The sequence below is a fragment of the Phoxinus phoxinus genome (assembly GCF_949152265.1).
Source record: "Phoxinus phoxinus genome assembly, chromosome: 3".
Lineage (NCBI taxonomy): Eukaryota > Metazoa > Chordata > Actinopteri > Cypriniformes > Leuciscidae > Phoxinus > Phoxinus phoxinus.
Window position 1 is genome coordinate 29541325 of NC_136878.1, and position 15322 is coordinate 29556646.

A 15322-nucleotide genomic window follows, 5' to 3' on the forward strand; every position below is an offset into this window, starting at 1 on the left:
GTATGGCATCATAATATGTAGATGCTATGCCTCTGTTCTTCAGGAGTGACATCCTGCATGCATGACAATTATACACATACACATACACATACACACTTTGATCAGCACTCTGTCATACTGTTTGCCGGATCACCTTTCCTTTGGATTTTCACCTCTTTATATCAGTAAATATAGTATTTTGATTCTACTGTATGTTTAAAATTGTGTAGCCCCATTAAATACACCTGGGCATCTTAAGGGCTTTAGTAAAAGATAGTAAACTATAATAGTTTGTATTATAGTAGATAGTTAGTGTAGATAGCTAACTGATATTTAAAAAATATTATGTGTGGATGACAAATTACATGGTATAATCTCAATGACCAGAGTGAAAATTTAAATGAAAAAAGTAACAATGCATTTATTAATACAGTATTTAATGAGTTTTCTTACCATGAATTCAGTTCAATGTTCATGCTTAATTGGGGGTCTGTTAATGTGATGCAGTGGAAACATTCCATAGAAATAAATTTGGTAAACTCAAGCTCCATTAAATGATACACTTATTTATTAATAACCATGTATTAATATATTTATTAATAACCAATACATATAACGATATATTGTGAATATAATATATATATATATATATTATTTATAAGTTGTCATACAATTGTTTACATTGTGACACCCATAAATAATAGAGCCTACAATAGCAAAAATCTAGATCTTTAAAATTTTAATTGGTCATTTTAAGTGTCATTTTTCTCCTTAATCTTAATTCTGGCTAAATACATTTTCGAAGACTAGCAAGCAAATTTATTTTAGATGAATAGTGCACATAAAAGTGAAAATTCATCGATTCATCCTCATGCTGTTCAAGTGACTTCCAGTGTTAATAACATTCACAGTAAGTCTTGTAAGATCATACATAGAATAGCTTTGTGCGTTGGAGACCACAATTTGAGTTATTATTCTCTGAAATTCTTCTTTCCCCCTGTAGCTCTTAAATCTCATTTGCATATTCAAATATTTCATTCATATTCAGATATGGCGCAGACAGCCCCTGGTTCCCTCCACTTTCATAGTAGCAAAGAGAGCATCATGATCATTCATCTTTACCAGCACCTCTTGTGCTTTACATAAAATAAATTCTGGTTTGGAACAACATGAGAGAATTGTCAATATTTGTGTTAACGATCCTTTTAATAACCAGTAAAGAAAACTATGTAGTGCAATATTATGCACCATGTGCAGATCTCTGATATTTTACAGCATAATGTAAGTGAATCGAATATTTAGTTATAGACAGCAGCTTTGTGTAATTTACTTTTTTTTATACTGATGATCTGATTGACAAACCCGTGGAAAAGAATGGATGGGCAGTGTCAGTTGCTTTACCAGTGGGGTGAGGGGTGAGGTTGGCACACCCACAACCCTGTGGTCACCTCCAGGCATGATATCACACACTGACAGGCAGGCGTGATGCCACGGTACTTCACACAAACATAGCCACATTGACAGCCAACTGACCCAGGCTGACAGCGTCAGGAAGAAAAAGTGGGGGAAGGCAGAAGTTCTCCGTTTGTCCGTCACGGTGTGAGCGTGTTGGGGAGTCAACAACGTTTTTCTTACAGAGGCTCCCAAACCCTCCGCATCAGAACACGTTCACACCCAAACATCCGTGACCTTACCGGACACGGGTCACTGTACATTAGCACTCGAGATGGCTGCAGTGGTTTTGATGGGCTAAATAGAGTATGTCCGTGTCATTACTGAAGGGATGAGCTGCAAGACTTGTAGACAGAGGATAGGATCTAACTTGATTTAGTTCAGTTAATATAGCCAGACTATAATGGATGTGGCTCTGTGCCATCTGGGCATCTTTTTGGTCATTAAGCATTATAGATGCACTGGCTATATGTCAAAGGTTTAGTCACAAAATACTGATCCAGAGCTTGTTATGTGTTTTATCTGTCTTCATTAAAATAGCAAGTTGCAGTGGCCTTAACAGTTAGTTCATGAGTTCACCAGTCAATAGAGGCTTCCAATTATGCTAATATAGAACCATACTATACCATACCATACTATAGTGCTCTCTAGGCCTACTGCCCATGGCTCTTTTATCAAAAAAGTATTTTGAAGTCAAAGACTGCAAAGGTAAAAATGTGCAGGAACTCATGAGCATACAATTGCAATGAAATGACATCACTGATCATCATCACAGAGGTATTTTATTTACAATTTGAGACAGCTAGACCATCATCTGTTTTCATCCAGCATTTATGTGGGAAGGGAAGTGGAGAAACTGGATTGTCTTTATGTTTACGAGCGAGAGAGGTATACTCTATGATTCCCCTTGAAGTTTCGAGAGACGCCAGTCAAGATGCAGGCCTCTGAAGTTGATAACCCCAGCATCATGTGACAAGGAGATGAGAATGACTGAGTCCTATTGAAATCCCTCCTCATTAAAGAGCAACCTCTCAGCTCTTCTGTAAGGAAGTTGACCTCCATGGTAAAAAGAAAGAAAGGTGGGGGTACAGGTGATGTGAAAAACAAACATCAACATGATGTATGATTCCCCACTATAAGCCAAAAAAAACCCTATTGCATGCTATATTCGTTTAAAGCCGGGTGAAGAGAAAGAGACATTTGAGAAATAATGAAGAAAAACAGTGTAGAGTCAAACAGGGCATAAAAAATGTGGACAATAAAGTGGAGTCTCCAGATGTCCTCTATGTTGGTGTCTTTGGCTTTTATGTCCAATCTCCATGGCTTGGTCTTCAGCACCAGGTGGTTCCAACGCCATGTACAGAGTCCTTAGTTTCTGGTAAGAATTATCAAAGGACTGATAGTTTATCCCCTTCATGCTGAGATGATTACAATACTGACCCTGTGCTGGAACCAAGAGTAACCAGGTAAAGCCTCATCTTGTGTAGGCAGCAGATTGAGCCTCTTTAGGTCCCTCAAGCCCATTGAAGCAGGTTGCTGACTGTCTGTAGGTGATGAGAGGTTGTTGAGGGCATGGAGCCTTGCTGACAGGCATGAAAGGGCCAAGGATCACCTGTCACCCACCTCATCACATCAAAGTCCCAAGTAGAAGCTCCTTGTGTGAGGAATCTGCTCATGAATATACTGGGCAATCTGATCCCTCTTATTATTGAGATAGAGTTTTTGTGGGTTGTGTGTTGAGCACGGATGGCACATGAAAAAGAACCACACCTCTTGAAGTATGTGTGCTTTCACCAGGAATATTTTTAAGTCTTTTTAATGGTATCATCATCTTCTTATTAGTGGTAAAACCCCTGAGTGCCGTAGTGAAAGGGGCTTGTGGTGTCCCCCCCCGAGCCCTTGCTTTTACCCCTTAATCCGCTGGCTAATAAGTTCATAGCCAGTCCATATGCTCTGGTGCTGTTCAGGAGGGGGAGGTGTTGCCCCATGCTACTTACACCGAGCGGACCCATTTCTCAGGTACCTCTCCTGCTGACCGACCTTTTGTTCTATCGGATCAGTCCACTCCACGGCCAGAATAGTTTGAATTGATTAGCCCTGCACCGTATAATTGCCAGCAAATCCCACTGAATCGTTTCCCATCCATTTGAAAAGGACAATGTTCGTTCTTTTTCTCCCCAGCTTTTCTCGGCGCCCCTCCCCCATTACCCTCCTTTTCATGCCACTTGGTTTGTATCCTGCCCCACACCCCAAGCCACCTCCTCGAGGTAAGGCGAGAAGGGGGGAGGGCCGGAGGAGAAAGCACTCCTATTCCGGACGAGCCCCCTACCCGAGCACTGGCAAAGGATGAAAGCGGGCGGCGGGTGGACGTGTTCTAATCCGTCACCCTGGAGTGTGAGTGGCGGGCTGATCGGAGTCCTTACCTGCCGGTGCACAGTCAGGGTTGGGAGGACAGTGGGAAGAATCCAGGGAAGGGGGAAGAGCTGGGGTATAGTGTGAAAAGAAACTGTGGGGATATGCACAAGATTATTCAGAGGCCCAGGCGCCAGCGTCAACTGCTCCTGCAGCTCTGCTTATTCAGTCGAGAGGCCCAAAATCTCGGGTCGGGGCAAAAGTCCATCAGTCTTACTGAGAATATTTTTATATTGAAGTAGACCTGGAGGGCCGGTAAAGTGTGCCATGTCTGGAGCAAAGGCTATTTTAATTTTTTTTTACTTTGAGATGGTCCTTTCTGCACCCCAACAGATATTCAGGTATCTCTTTCTATAATGTTTGTGACCATTCCACACTGTAATTTAATAGTTCACAATTCGTTTTAATAATCATAAGTACTGCATCAGACATTAGACCAGAAATGAATGTGGCCCACCTTCACAAGACAACACACAGGTTTTACTGTTATCCTTGAGCCAGGCAACATATATTTTATGAGTTTTGAGATGTACAGACTTTGTTTATTAGGTCATCATTAATATGATGCATTCTAATAATGTATAATTAACATGCTTTATACTCTCCATGCATAGTGTACCTCACCGCATTTCTCGCCCTTCATGAGAATGACCTAAACTGTCTCAAAAAGCTTTGCATAATTGTATGCCAAACTGGGGTTAATTAAAAAGTTTGGTTATAATTGATTCCATATTTGAATACCTTATATTATTAAGAAATATCATTCGCTTCTTGTTCTTCATATTCTATGTTTCAATCAACTTTAAATTGCATTGTTCTTTGAACATTGGGGCAGGTCCTTTGGGAAAAGGTCATAGGTTTTGGTTGTTAAGGGCTGTGACCCTTTCCAATTTTGACCAGGCCTCTGTTTAAGCTCCTAGATAGAAGGCCCTCATGGGGTTTTAAGAAACACATGGTCTATTGTCTTCTCTGAGAGCTGACCACAAACACACACACATTGTATATGTTCTTACAACATGACCCTGGTGGCCACATGCTAGGGATGTCTGACAAATGAGATGGTTCCACCACTTGGAAGAGTGAGGACACTAGAGATTGAAAAACCCTTTCACCAGTTTTACTGTTGAAACATGTTCTTTTTACAAAAATGATAAAATCCAAGAGTTAGCATATTGTAACCCCGGAAATATAGTGTAGCCTATAATATCAAACTGGGACTACATATTGGTTGGTACTAGGTGTGCTATTGCATTTCGTTTCTTAACATACTCAACTATAAGAAAGCTATAATGATTGGTATCATTAAAGTATCCATATCAATGAGCTGAAAATTGGTTTTCTTCTGTGGCATTCAATTCTGTCCAAGTTCATCCATATGGTGTGTCATATCCTTCCCAAAGGGAGTCTGTGACATTGACAAGATCTCTGGTTAAAGGTCATATTGGTAGTGACCACTGAAGTGGTTGATGATGAACTGGTCAAGCCCTCATTCTCAATGCCCCTCCCTTTTCACCCAAAATGAGCCATTTTACCAGCTTATCTATTGACTCAGGTTCCTGTGGAGGGCAGGGCAAGTAGAATGGTTGACATCCCATAGGTCAGAGGTTAAATGACAAGGACTGTTAACAGGGAAAAACAGTACAATTCATGATCATCATAAAAGCTGACTTGGATCTGTAAGATGGTGATGGGCCTTAAAACAAGAAATGTATTTAATTAACATTGTGAAATAATTGTGCAAAGCACAGTTTGTTTGTATTCAACAGTTTGTCTAATAAGCCTGATCAATTCTGGAATAGTAGCCCCTCATTAATAATATGTTTAAATACAATATTTAACCTTGGTTTAGCCTGTCTCTCCTGACCATCTCAGAGGGGGGTCTCCTGGGACACTTCCCTGCTTTACAGGGTCACCGCCAGATAGTCATCAGACATTTTTCCCATGTTCCCTATTGTCCCACGAAGACAGGCTCTTCTAGTGTTTGACCCAGAGAGGGTTAGTGCTGGGTGGATGACAGACCTGGGGTGTGAGCCTGTCTTGCTGCTTAAGTTTTTGAATGGCTCCCCGGGAAACTGCTTAACTGGGAGTGGTGGAGTTGCCCAGGACAGCATGTGGTTATTTTCCAGCTTGCTGCCCCTTTTAAGGCCTTCAGTGCACAGGGTCTGTAATCAGAGCATTGAGAAGGGGAGTCTCTTTGACTGAGCATGTGTATGGAAGATGGAGAGAGAGAGAAAACATGAAAAGAGAAAACAAGAAAAAGCATGGCCTGATGGGAAAGTAGGCTGAAACTGTTGGAGAAGCAAGATGAGATGTTGTGGAGATGTCATTGCTGCATGGTTGGGTAGCACCGGCCCATATGTGAACAACCAATAATGAGGGGACAGTGGCACACACAGTAAACTACTGGAAACATCTGGAACAACAGAATGAAATGTGAACCTATCTGCAGATAAATACAATAACAAATCTATGATTAAAAGTTAGTCTATCAAAGATAGCTTCCCCTTCAGTAGCAGTGCAATTTACAACATACATACTCAAAGTAAATATGAAACTTCGCCTGTAAATATAAGGCAACACAAAACAACTAAATAATGTGTATTGGTTATTTATTTGCTTTTCTCTCAGTTAAACAGTTCAACACTCAAGCTGTTGGTTGTTTGTATCACATTTGAGGTAAAATGGGATTCTTATTAGAAAAATAAGTTTCAATATATGTGTAACTGCCCTGAATAAATTCATACTGTTCTGCATTCGGTTTGCTCATCTCAGAGCTGTCTCTGTCCAGTAATTGATTCCTTCACTGTCAGCCATTTTCTCACTCACGTCCTGCTCCCGTTCCCCATTCCATCCTTAGCATGGGCAGCTAAGGGAGGCAGATTTATCTGCATCACCCTACCATGATGACAGAGTAAATATTCATAAAGACAGCCAAGGTTCCCACACCATTACTGGGGCGTTCACTGTTGGCCCTGCTGGTACAATGCTTAAAGGGATTGTCCAAAAGAATGGAGCCAAAATACTGAAGGGCACAAGAGTTGCACAAACAAAAGTTGTAATGTTATTAGCTAAACGCAGATTCTGAAAAAATTGGGGGAGAGGGAGAGAGAGAGAGAGAGAGAGAGAGAGAGAGAGAGAGATTTAAAGAGCAACACAATCTAGTGCTGCTGCAAAACACAAACGTATGTCATAGGCCATTTAGTGGTAATATATTTTAACATCAATATGAAATGAAAATCCATCTGATCTATTTTCTAAATACATGTCACAAATCGTATTGTGAATGATTTGAATGATATGCAGGATTTCTCCAATCATTTAGTCCTACATTTGTTCTTTTTTGATCATCTGCTCAACTGATCAACTCAACTGATTAAAAAAGATCTGTCGCTACTTTAACAGTCGAACCCTGTTAAAGTTAAGACTGTTGACTGTTAAGACTGTTGTTAACAGTCTTTTAACCCTGTTAACAAGCATACAAATAAATGATGGTGGTCTCGAGATGCACTAAAAGATCTACAACTTGTGTTACATTGTGTGTTGAATCCATTTCTAAAGATAGCTATACATTTAATTGGTGACCTGTGATATATTTATTTGTTTAGATGTCCTGAGGGGTTATCTACATGTTGTTTATGAGGTGAATCAGTGTGTAAGTGTGTGTGTGGGTTGTGCTATTGCTTTGTGTCACGCTGGGAGCCCCTCCTGAGAGGCACTGCAGAACACTGAGGTGGATGCAGCTGCAATGGCTTTCATCTCCTCAGGCACTCGGTGGGGAATCACAGTATTTATGAGTGTGTGTGTGTGTGAGAGAGAGAGAGCAGTGAGAATGCAGCGTCTGTCATTTGAAGCTAATTAAGGGTGGCAAAAATATTGAATTTCTGTGTCTCAGACCTCACATCTGGGATTGTAACACTGGTAATTCAATATATCGGTATCAGTTAGGAGACAAGTGAAAACCCTTTCAGTGTATTTGTACTTTAATCAAAAGAAAGTCGGTTCAGTTGTTCACATGGCTTTTTGGAGAGCGTGTCTAAGTTTCCACGAACAAAGCTATGAGAAATCATTCAGTGGGACTGGATTCTGCTGACAGCATCCACATTTGAAGGACATCTTCTCTCCCCAAGAGTGTGTCTGAGTCGATCATCCACTGCGACTCCCTTCTGGGATACGTGTGTGGGGAAAACGCGCGTGAACGCGGCCACATGTGAATCTCAGAGGTTGCCCACGGCTACAGCGCGGGCAGCTAATCCGCAGTACACCTTTAGCTTGCTTAGATGCCGCTTACAGTTGGGCAGAACATTTTAGCCCCCGCAGTGTGCCGCGAGGCAAGAAGTGATACATGCAGTGAAAAGCGTTCCACTTCTGGTCTCTAGTTCTTTTCTTCTGCTTTGATTTCGCTCATCCCTAAATCAGTGAGAGGGCACTGAAGGCCTCATTTACTGTAGATTTATAGGTAACATATCTAATATATATAGTGCAGTGATCAGGTCTGGTGTGTATAGGTTTAGTCTTGATCTGGGGTCGGTCATATCCAGTGTATATCTGGTTTGTTTTGTTAAATCTTTCCCTCCATCAGGAAATATCAGCTTTTGTCTGGTATTCAAAGACAACCAAGTTTGTCATGTTAACTCTGCTACCAGCCATGGGGCAAATGCAGGGGAAGAGCAAAAAACAGCAGACGAAGTGATGATAACCAGAGTTTATAGAATAGGCCTATTTGTTTCTTTGTCAAAGCTCAGTCTAAGTTTGTCTGGCCAGAAACAAAGTCAACAAATGTTCTTATGATGGTGTCTTATGACATTGAAGACTTTAATTTGAGACAAATTGTCAACTCTAACTTGTGAGGATAGCAATAGTTATTCTGGCAGTTTAAGAGTTCAATCCTACACAAATTAAGGCTAAATATTATCCTTTAAACAAGATTATACAATTATAGTAAAACATATAGCAAAAACAATATAAGAGTAAAAGTAATATGTAATTAATATACACTACCATGTTTTACATTTATAATGTTACATAAGATTTATTTTCCAAATAAATGCTGTTCTTTAGAACTTTCTATTCATCAAAGTATCCTGAAAAAAAAGTAGCATGGTCTCCAATTCAGCAGCGCAACTGTTTGATAATAATATGAAAAGGTTCTTGAGCAGTAAATCAGCATATTAGAATGATTTCTGAAGGATCATGAGACACTGAAGAATGGAGTAATGATGCTGAAATCAGCTTTGACATCACAGTAACACATTACATTTGAAAATATATTAAAATTGTTATACATTTTCTAAATATTGCTGTTTTTATATATATTTTTATCAAATAAATGCAGCATTGTTGAGCATTAGAGGCTTTTTTTCATACCATATAACCCAAAAGTCTGACTGATAGCGGGCGCACACACACACGCACGCACGCACGCACGCACGCACGCACGCACGCACGCACGCACGCACGCACGCACGCACGCACGCACACACACACACACACACACACACACACACACACACACACACACACACACACACACACACACACACACACACACACACCTCAGACCATTAGAACCTAGATTGACTGCATGTTAGAAATATGTCAAAAGAAATCTAAATCAAAAGAATGGTCCAAAAAGGCCCTTCACAAACAAGGAACAGGATACAAAAAGATTGCAAAGGTACTAAATGTTCCTAGAGACTGTTGGGAGTATAGTTTGCAAGTTCAAAGTTAAAGGAACAGTGATTACACTACCTAGACGGGGCAGAAAAAAGGAAACTATCAACGGCTGCAACCAGATCAAGTCAGGGGAATAAGTCATTTGAGATTTGAGCGAGTTTTAAGGATGGGTAGATGACGACAATTTCATGCAGCTCGACTGAACAGATTTTGATGTGGATGCATGATTTACGCCAAAATATTTTACAGAAACACGTTTTTGAACCTTGCACAATCATTTTAATAATTTACATTTTTAAAAGCATGTTTTTGGAAGTCAACGTCAACTTCAAAAATCTGTAAAGGCTTTTGAAAGGTTTACAGAAACGAATGTCTTAAAATAATTATACCCTCTTGCTATTCCTATAACATTACTACTGCTAATGATAACAGTGAAATATCTTCACTTAAATATTGTCCTAAATGCCCCCATAATTCGCTAAATAATCCACATATAATATTGAAAAAGCACCTAGCGTGCTCCTTAATCCATTTTAGCATTATTTTAAACAATTGAACCATTAAAAGAAGTGCCATTTTTTTTATTTGGCCAGCATACCGCGAATATACAAATGTGGAGACACTTTCTTTTTCTAGAGAGCTTTTGTCCTCAAGTGAGGCATAAATGACAGTCCAATGTGTCTGTGGCACAAGGCAGTAATGATTGCATGAAATTACAGAGGCCTCAGCAGGCCTTCCCTCCCTCTCTCTCAGGTAGCTGGATCAGCTCTCACCCCTGCCTTCCTTTCTCTCTCTCTTCTTGCCTCTCACAGCTATTCAAAGGGAATGTATAACTGAATATGAGATGGAGCAGGCGTCTTTCAAGGGCCAGAGCTAATGAGACGTTTTACCTTGAAATCAGAGCAAGACAGGAGGAGACCCTGTTGAGCTGAGCTTGCAAAGGGGATCACAATTGGGTCTGGATCCTTCAGCGAGAGAGAGAGAGACAGAGAGAGAAAGAGAGAGAGAGAGAGAGAGAGAGAGAGAGGGTGTGATCCATTCCAGGCAGGAATAATGCTCTCGAACCAGAGTGGATTATGACAGGAGGACATTTTCAAGCGACAAAGTGACCTCACAAAAGACGCTGGCTTGTTCCAGGCTAACGTTGACCCGCTTTCTTTTGTCGCTTTTGTCCTGGCCGACACCTGTACGTCAAAGTTAAATCTGTAAGGCTTGGCTTTCAGGTGAAAGCAACAATTACTCTCACTTGAAGAGGCACAAACTGGAACGGGGTTGGATGGAGGTGATGAGAAGGAAGCGAACAGGTACTCTTGACAGTTAGCGGTGCCAGCATGGATCAGAGAGCCATGTTATATGAGGCCGGGGATAAAAGGGGACAGGAGATTTGTGTTCTGAGGGGTCCTCTTTTTAATCAGGGGCCCAACGAGATTGTTGCAGAGCAGGCCACTAACCAGTGTCATGCTAATAAAAGAGAATAAAAGTGTGAATGGAGGGTGCAGCTAGTTATCTACACTCTAATTAACGTGGTACCGGGAGCGAGATGCTTATTTGCGTAGCATTGAGAAGAAGGGAGGCGGGAACGCTGAAGTGTGGGGGAAGGGCAAAGAGGAGCAGCCTAAGGCCGTCCATCTTTTGTGCAATTGTATATGTGCGAACAAAGCCGTACATCCAATCTACATTGCGCGCATGCTAATCACCGCATTTGATAATGAAAGTCATTTTGGGCCATGGCATATTTTTGTTTGAAAGATGATGGGGAAGGTTATTTATTTTTCTTAAAATAGCATGGCTAGTAATGGTGGTAATTAGCAGCAGCTACGCTTCTATGGGGATATCATATCATTTTATTCAGGGGGGAAAAAAAACATGCATTTTTATGATTTAAATAATGGTACAGTTCACCAAGATCTCAATCATAGAAAAAAGGACTCAAAAATACATCAGTACTCATACACCCGGAAATTACCTCGGCCCTTTTCAACAGTTTTGTAAGGAGCTCGACCCCGTGACCTTCGATGTCTGCCGTAGTCCTCATCCCCGCTTTCCCACAGACAATCCTGCAAACGAACCCATGTCAAGAGGCTCAGCATATGGCCCTGGGCCGTGCCTATTGTCTGGAGTGGCGGGGCAGGATGGGCCGCCATTATTGTCACCATTGTAGGATAGGCAGTGTGTCTGGAGAAGCAGACACACGGCAGTGTGAACTGATCCCAACAACTATCTGTGTGCCCTTTCCCACCAATCCACAATCACATATCAGACATCGGCTTCACAAATGCTTCCTTGCCTGGTCATTGTTAATGTCAAGGCCCACATTTTGGGGCAGAACTCCTAAAATCATTATGTTAACAGAGACTCTGTCAAGTACTTTGATTTGCATACTGTGAAGCAGAACCTGATTTCACCAATTACAACATGTTCCTGGAGCAACATCTGTGTTGATCCTGGAACAACATTCCAATCAGCCAATCAGATTTGAGGGACATGTTTACAGACTATGTCAAGTTTAGGTTTACAACCATGGTTAGGTGCTTCTGGTATTCACCAGTAATTTCACTCTGACTTTACGGATAACTTATGGGTAAGGTTAGGTTTAGGAGTAGGGCAAAAAAATGTAGTTCTAATATTAATAAACTATGTTAATTCAGAAATGCCTCTAACTCGGCAATATCACGATGTGCTGCTTTTTTTGACTTTGGTTAAACGTCTCTGTCAAGTGTATTGTATCTGAAATGGCCAAACATATCACATCAGAGTGAGTAGTTTATATGGTTTACTGTCCACACATACCGTTTAAACTAACTAAATGTCAATCTATTTCATGAATATGGTTGCTGAATAATGAAAATATTTGTTTAGTGGTACTGCAGAACAGATATTATCCATAGTTCTTGTACCATCTGCCTGTGCCTTCCTATAAACCACCTACAACTACTCCGTGTTGTTTTCCTAAACTGTAAACTGACAGAAAAATAAATGAATCGCACACCACTGGCAGATGATGAGGCATCTAAAGCATTTGGTTAAAACGAGTTTCTGTCATTCCTGGAGCTTGATCTAAAATTCTCATTCATCACCTTTTTTAGGACAGGAAGGTGCCGATGGCGGAACATATTCTTGTTTGATTTGTTGAAACTGACACTCACTATAATTTTGATATAAAGACATTACAATTATGAAATCTATTTATTTTCCATATTGAAATCATTTCCAGCGGCACTCCCTTATCCCCCTCTATGGCAAAGCTTTGTTGAATCATTTGGAAATACATTTTAAAGTCACAGAGTAGGCTACTTGAATGTAAATAAGAAATGTACTAATCAGTTAATGTTAGTTAATGCATTAACTACCGTTAATTAATGGGACCTTACTGTAAAGTGTTACCACTTTATTTGATAGTTTTTTTTTAATAATAAATCATATTTGATTTTTTCTCTGGCCTGTCCTTCGTTTTTCAAGCTTTAGCAGTGTCCATAGATCACTACTGCACCCTATTTACACCTTATTTACTATTCTCATTGGGACACAGAAAAAAAATCCTGCATTTAGAGAGAAAGCCCCACCTTGCACATACCATCTTAATTAAATTGTTGCTAGGTAACAGAGGTAATCTGTTGGTAAATGGGCAGGGTTTTGCAAAGTGAGCAGAGGCCGTTTACACAATGGCGACACATCGCCTCTCTGCCGCACTTGAAATATGTCCACTGCAAACTTGCAGACTATGCCTTATTTCTCTTGTCTTTCAGGCAGGCCAGCAAACAGAGGACACAATATGAGTTTCACACCTCCAGTGGTGACTTATGGGGAGTCAGCTGCTATGGCCTTCTGGGATACTATAGGCGGAACATGCCTCCAGCCACTGCCCGGCAACAATTCCCCAATGACAAATACTACTGTATAGGATCATCACTATGGCCACATATATACCAACACCAGCTGAGCACATGAGAAGGGCAGGAAAGTTGTCAAGTCTGTGATTGTGGAGATAAATCTCACGTCTGAAGCAACTTCCCGAAGCAAGAAAAAAAGTAAAGTGGTTCTTTATGTGCATAGAGACATTGTATTGATAACACATTCAACTAAGAATATCCTGTGTTTGTAACAGTTCTTCACACATTATTTCTCTCTCATCATTAACCTCCTTATTTTACAGTCACTCATTGCATTGGTGTAACATAAATAATGCTTGCTTATCCTCAGCTAATTACCTTTTCCTTTTTATTACTAGGTTTCTATTCCAGCAGAAGAAAAATAAATAGAGTATCTTCAGCGATCGTGCTGGTGTGCTGGAATCTAAATGCTGGTGTCCCTCGGGGGCTTCGGTTGACTGGCTGCTGACCTTTGCTGCCCTCGGACCACTAGCCACAGTTCAAACAAGAGGCACAAGGGACACATCAAGGACAACTATGGGCTAAAGAGGATTATCGATCGGGTCGCTTGACCGAAACTTTGTAAAAAATACTGTTTGTTTTTGCAAGCAATTGTAGTGTGTGAGATTTAAGTTAGATCAACAGACATAGAAAATGTTTACTACTGTACTATTTTAGTACATACAACATAATTTTTGCTTTTTATGATATACTTTTTTTTCTGAATGCAATATTAAAATGACTGATGTTTTCATTATTATTTTTATTGTATATTACAAATAGCTACTCTTAAATTATTATTTGACTTTTATGAATTTGTAGGGCAAATCAATATTGCACACTCTCAAGGTTTTAATAAAACAATTATAATATTTAAAGGTTTAAAAATACCTTGGATATCTCTTAGATTGTTTTGTTCAGTCCAGCAGCTCTTTTCTTTGTACTCCCATTTTCATTCACTTTTGATGCACATACCTTCGAGACAGAATTAACGATTTTTAACGAGATATAATAAATGAAAACAAAAACTAAAAATTAATGACAAGGCATACAATAAAAATAATGCCTCTCTAGAGATCTCATTCATGTTAAGCCTGTCAGTACATGATGTTTTCACAAGGGGGCAGTCACTTCTGTTCAAATGCTCTCTTGTGAGCGCTTCTGAGTTCAAGTCATTATGCAGTGTATTTAATTACATGATTGCCCTATACAAATACTGTCCAAACTCAAATACTCCAGTATATAAATGTCAACAAATAAGATGAATCATGTGGTAGCTCCCATTCCCTTGTCCCTCTTTTTAAAACATGTAAACAATGCATAACAAATGTGTTCTCCAACTAATGTGTTCACGCATGTTAACTTACTGTTCCAGTGTGTATTTGCATTATGGGAAATCAAGTAGTCTTTGAAAACAGCTCTATGTAAATAACAACAAATATGATAGATCATGTGGTTGCTCCCATTCCCTCGTCCCTCTTCTTAAAACATGTAAAACAATGCATCCTAGCCTACACAAATAGGCCCTATGTCTGTTCTGCAAGTAACTGTTCACGCATGTGAACTTACTGTTCCAGTGTGTATTTGCATTATGGGAAATCAAGTTGTCTTTGAAAACAGCTCTCTGTGGAAAACCAAAGCGCCCAGGGTTCGTTATCTTTCTCAAGCGTCCTTCCTTTCAGTCTATTCATTTCTGGACAAAAAGAACAAGGTTAGGTCACCCATTATTACAAGTTCTCATTATTTATTTTTCTGCACTCAACTGAGCTAACACAATAATGAAACTCTCATTATTTATCACAGACAGTGGATCGGTCATTAAAAAGATACCTTTCGAGAAGATTCGATCGTTCGGGCACTGGGAACGACGACCCTCAAAAGCACTGTTTGGTGGGCCTCATAAATGGTTCGTGTGAATGGAGTCTTCTTGTGAAAAG

General features: G+C 40.1%; 1 protein-coding gene across 2 annotated transcripts in view; it reads right to left on the bottom strand.

Annotated features, from left to right (window-relative positions):
* ccnh (cyclin H) overlaps window positions 1–15322 on the bottom strand; it is a 184475-nt gene that overhangs the window by 14574 nt on the left and 154579 nt on the right. The window contains exons 1-2 of one of the 2 annotated variants that reach the window (XM_079608520.1): window positions 14955–15065; window positions 14277–14360 (exon numbers count right to left, since the gene is read on the bottom strand). The exons of the other annotated variant lie outside the window; for it this stretch is intronic. The gene's annotated coding sequence lies outside the window, so the exon portion shown is untranslated. Of the gene's footprint in view, window positions 1–14276; window positions 14361–14954; window positions 15066–15322 lie in introns of those variants that run through there. 2 annotated transcript variants of the gene reach the window in all.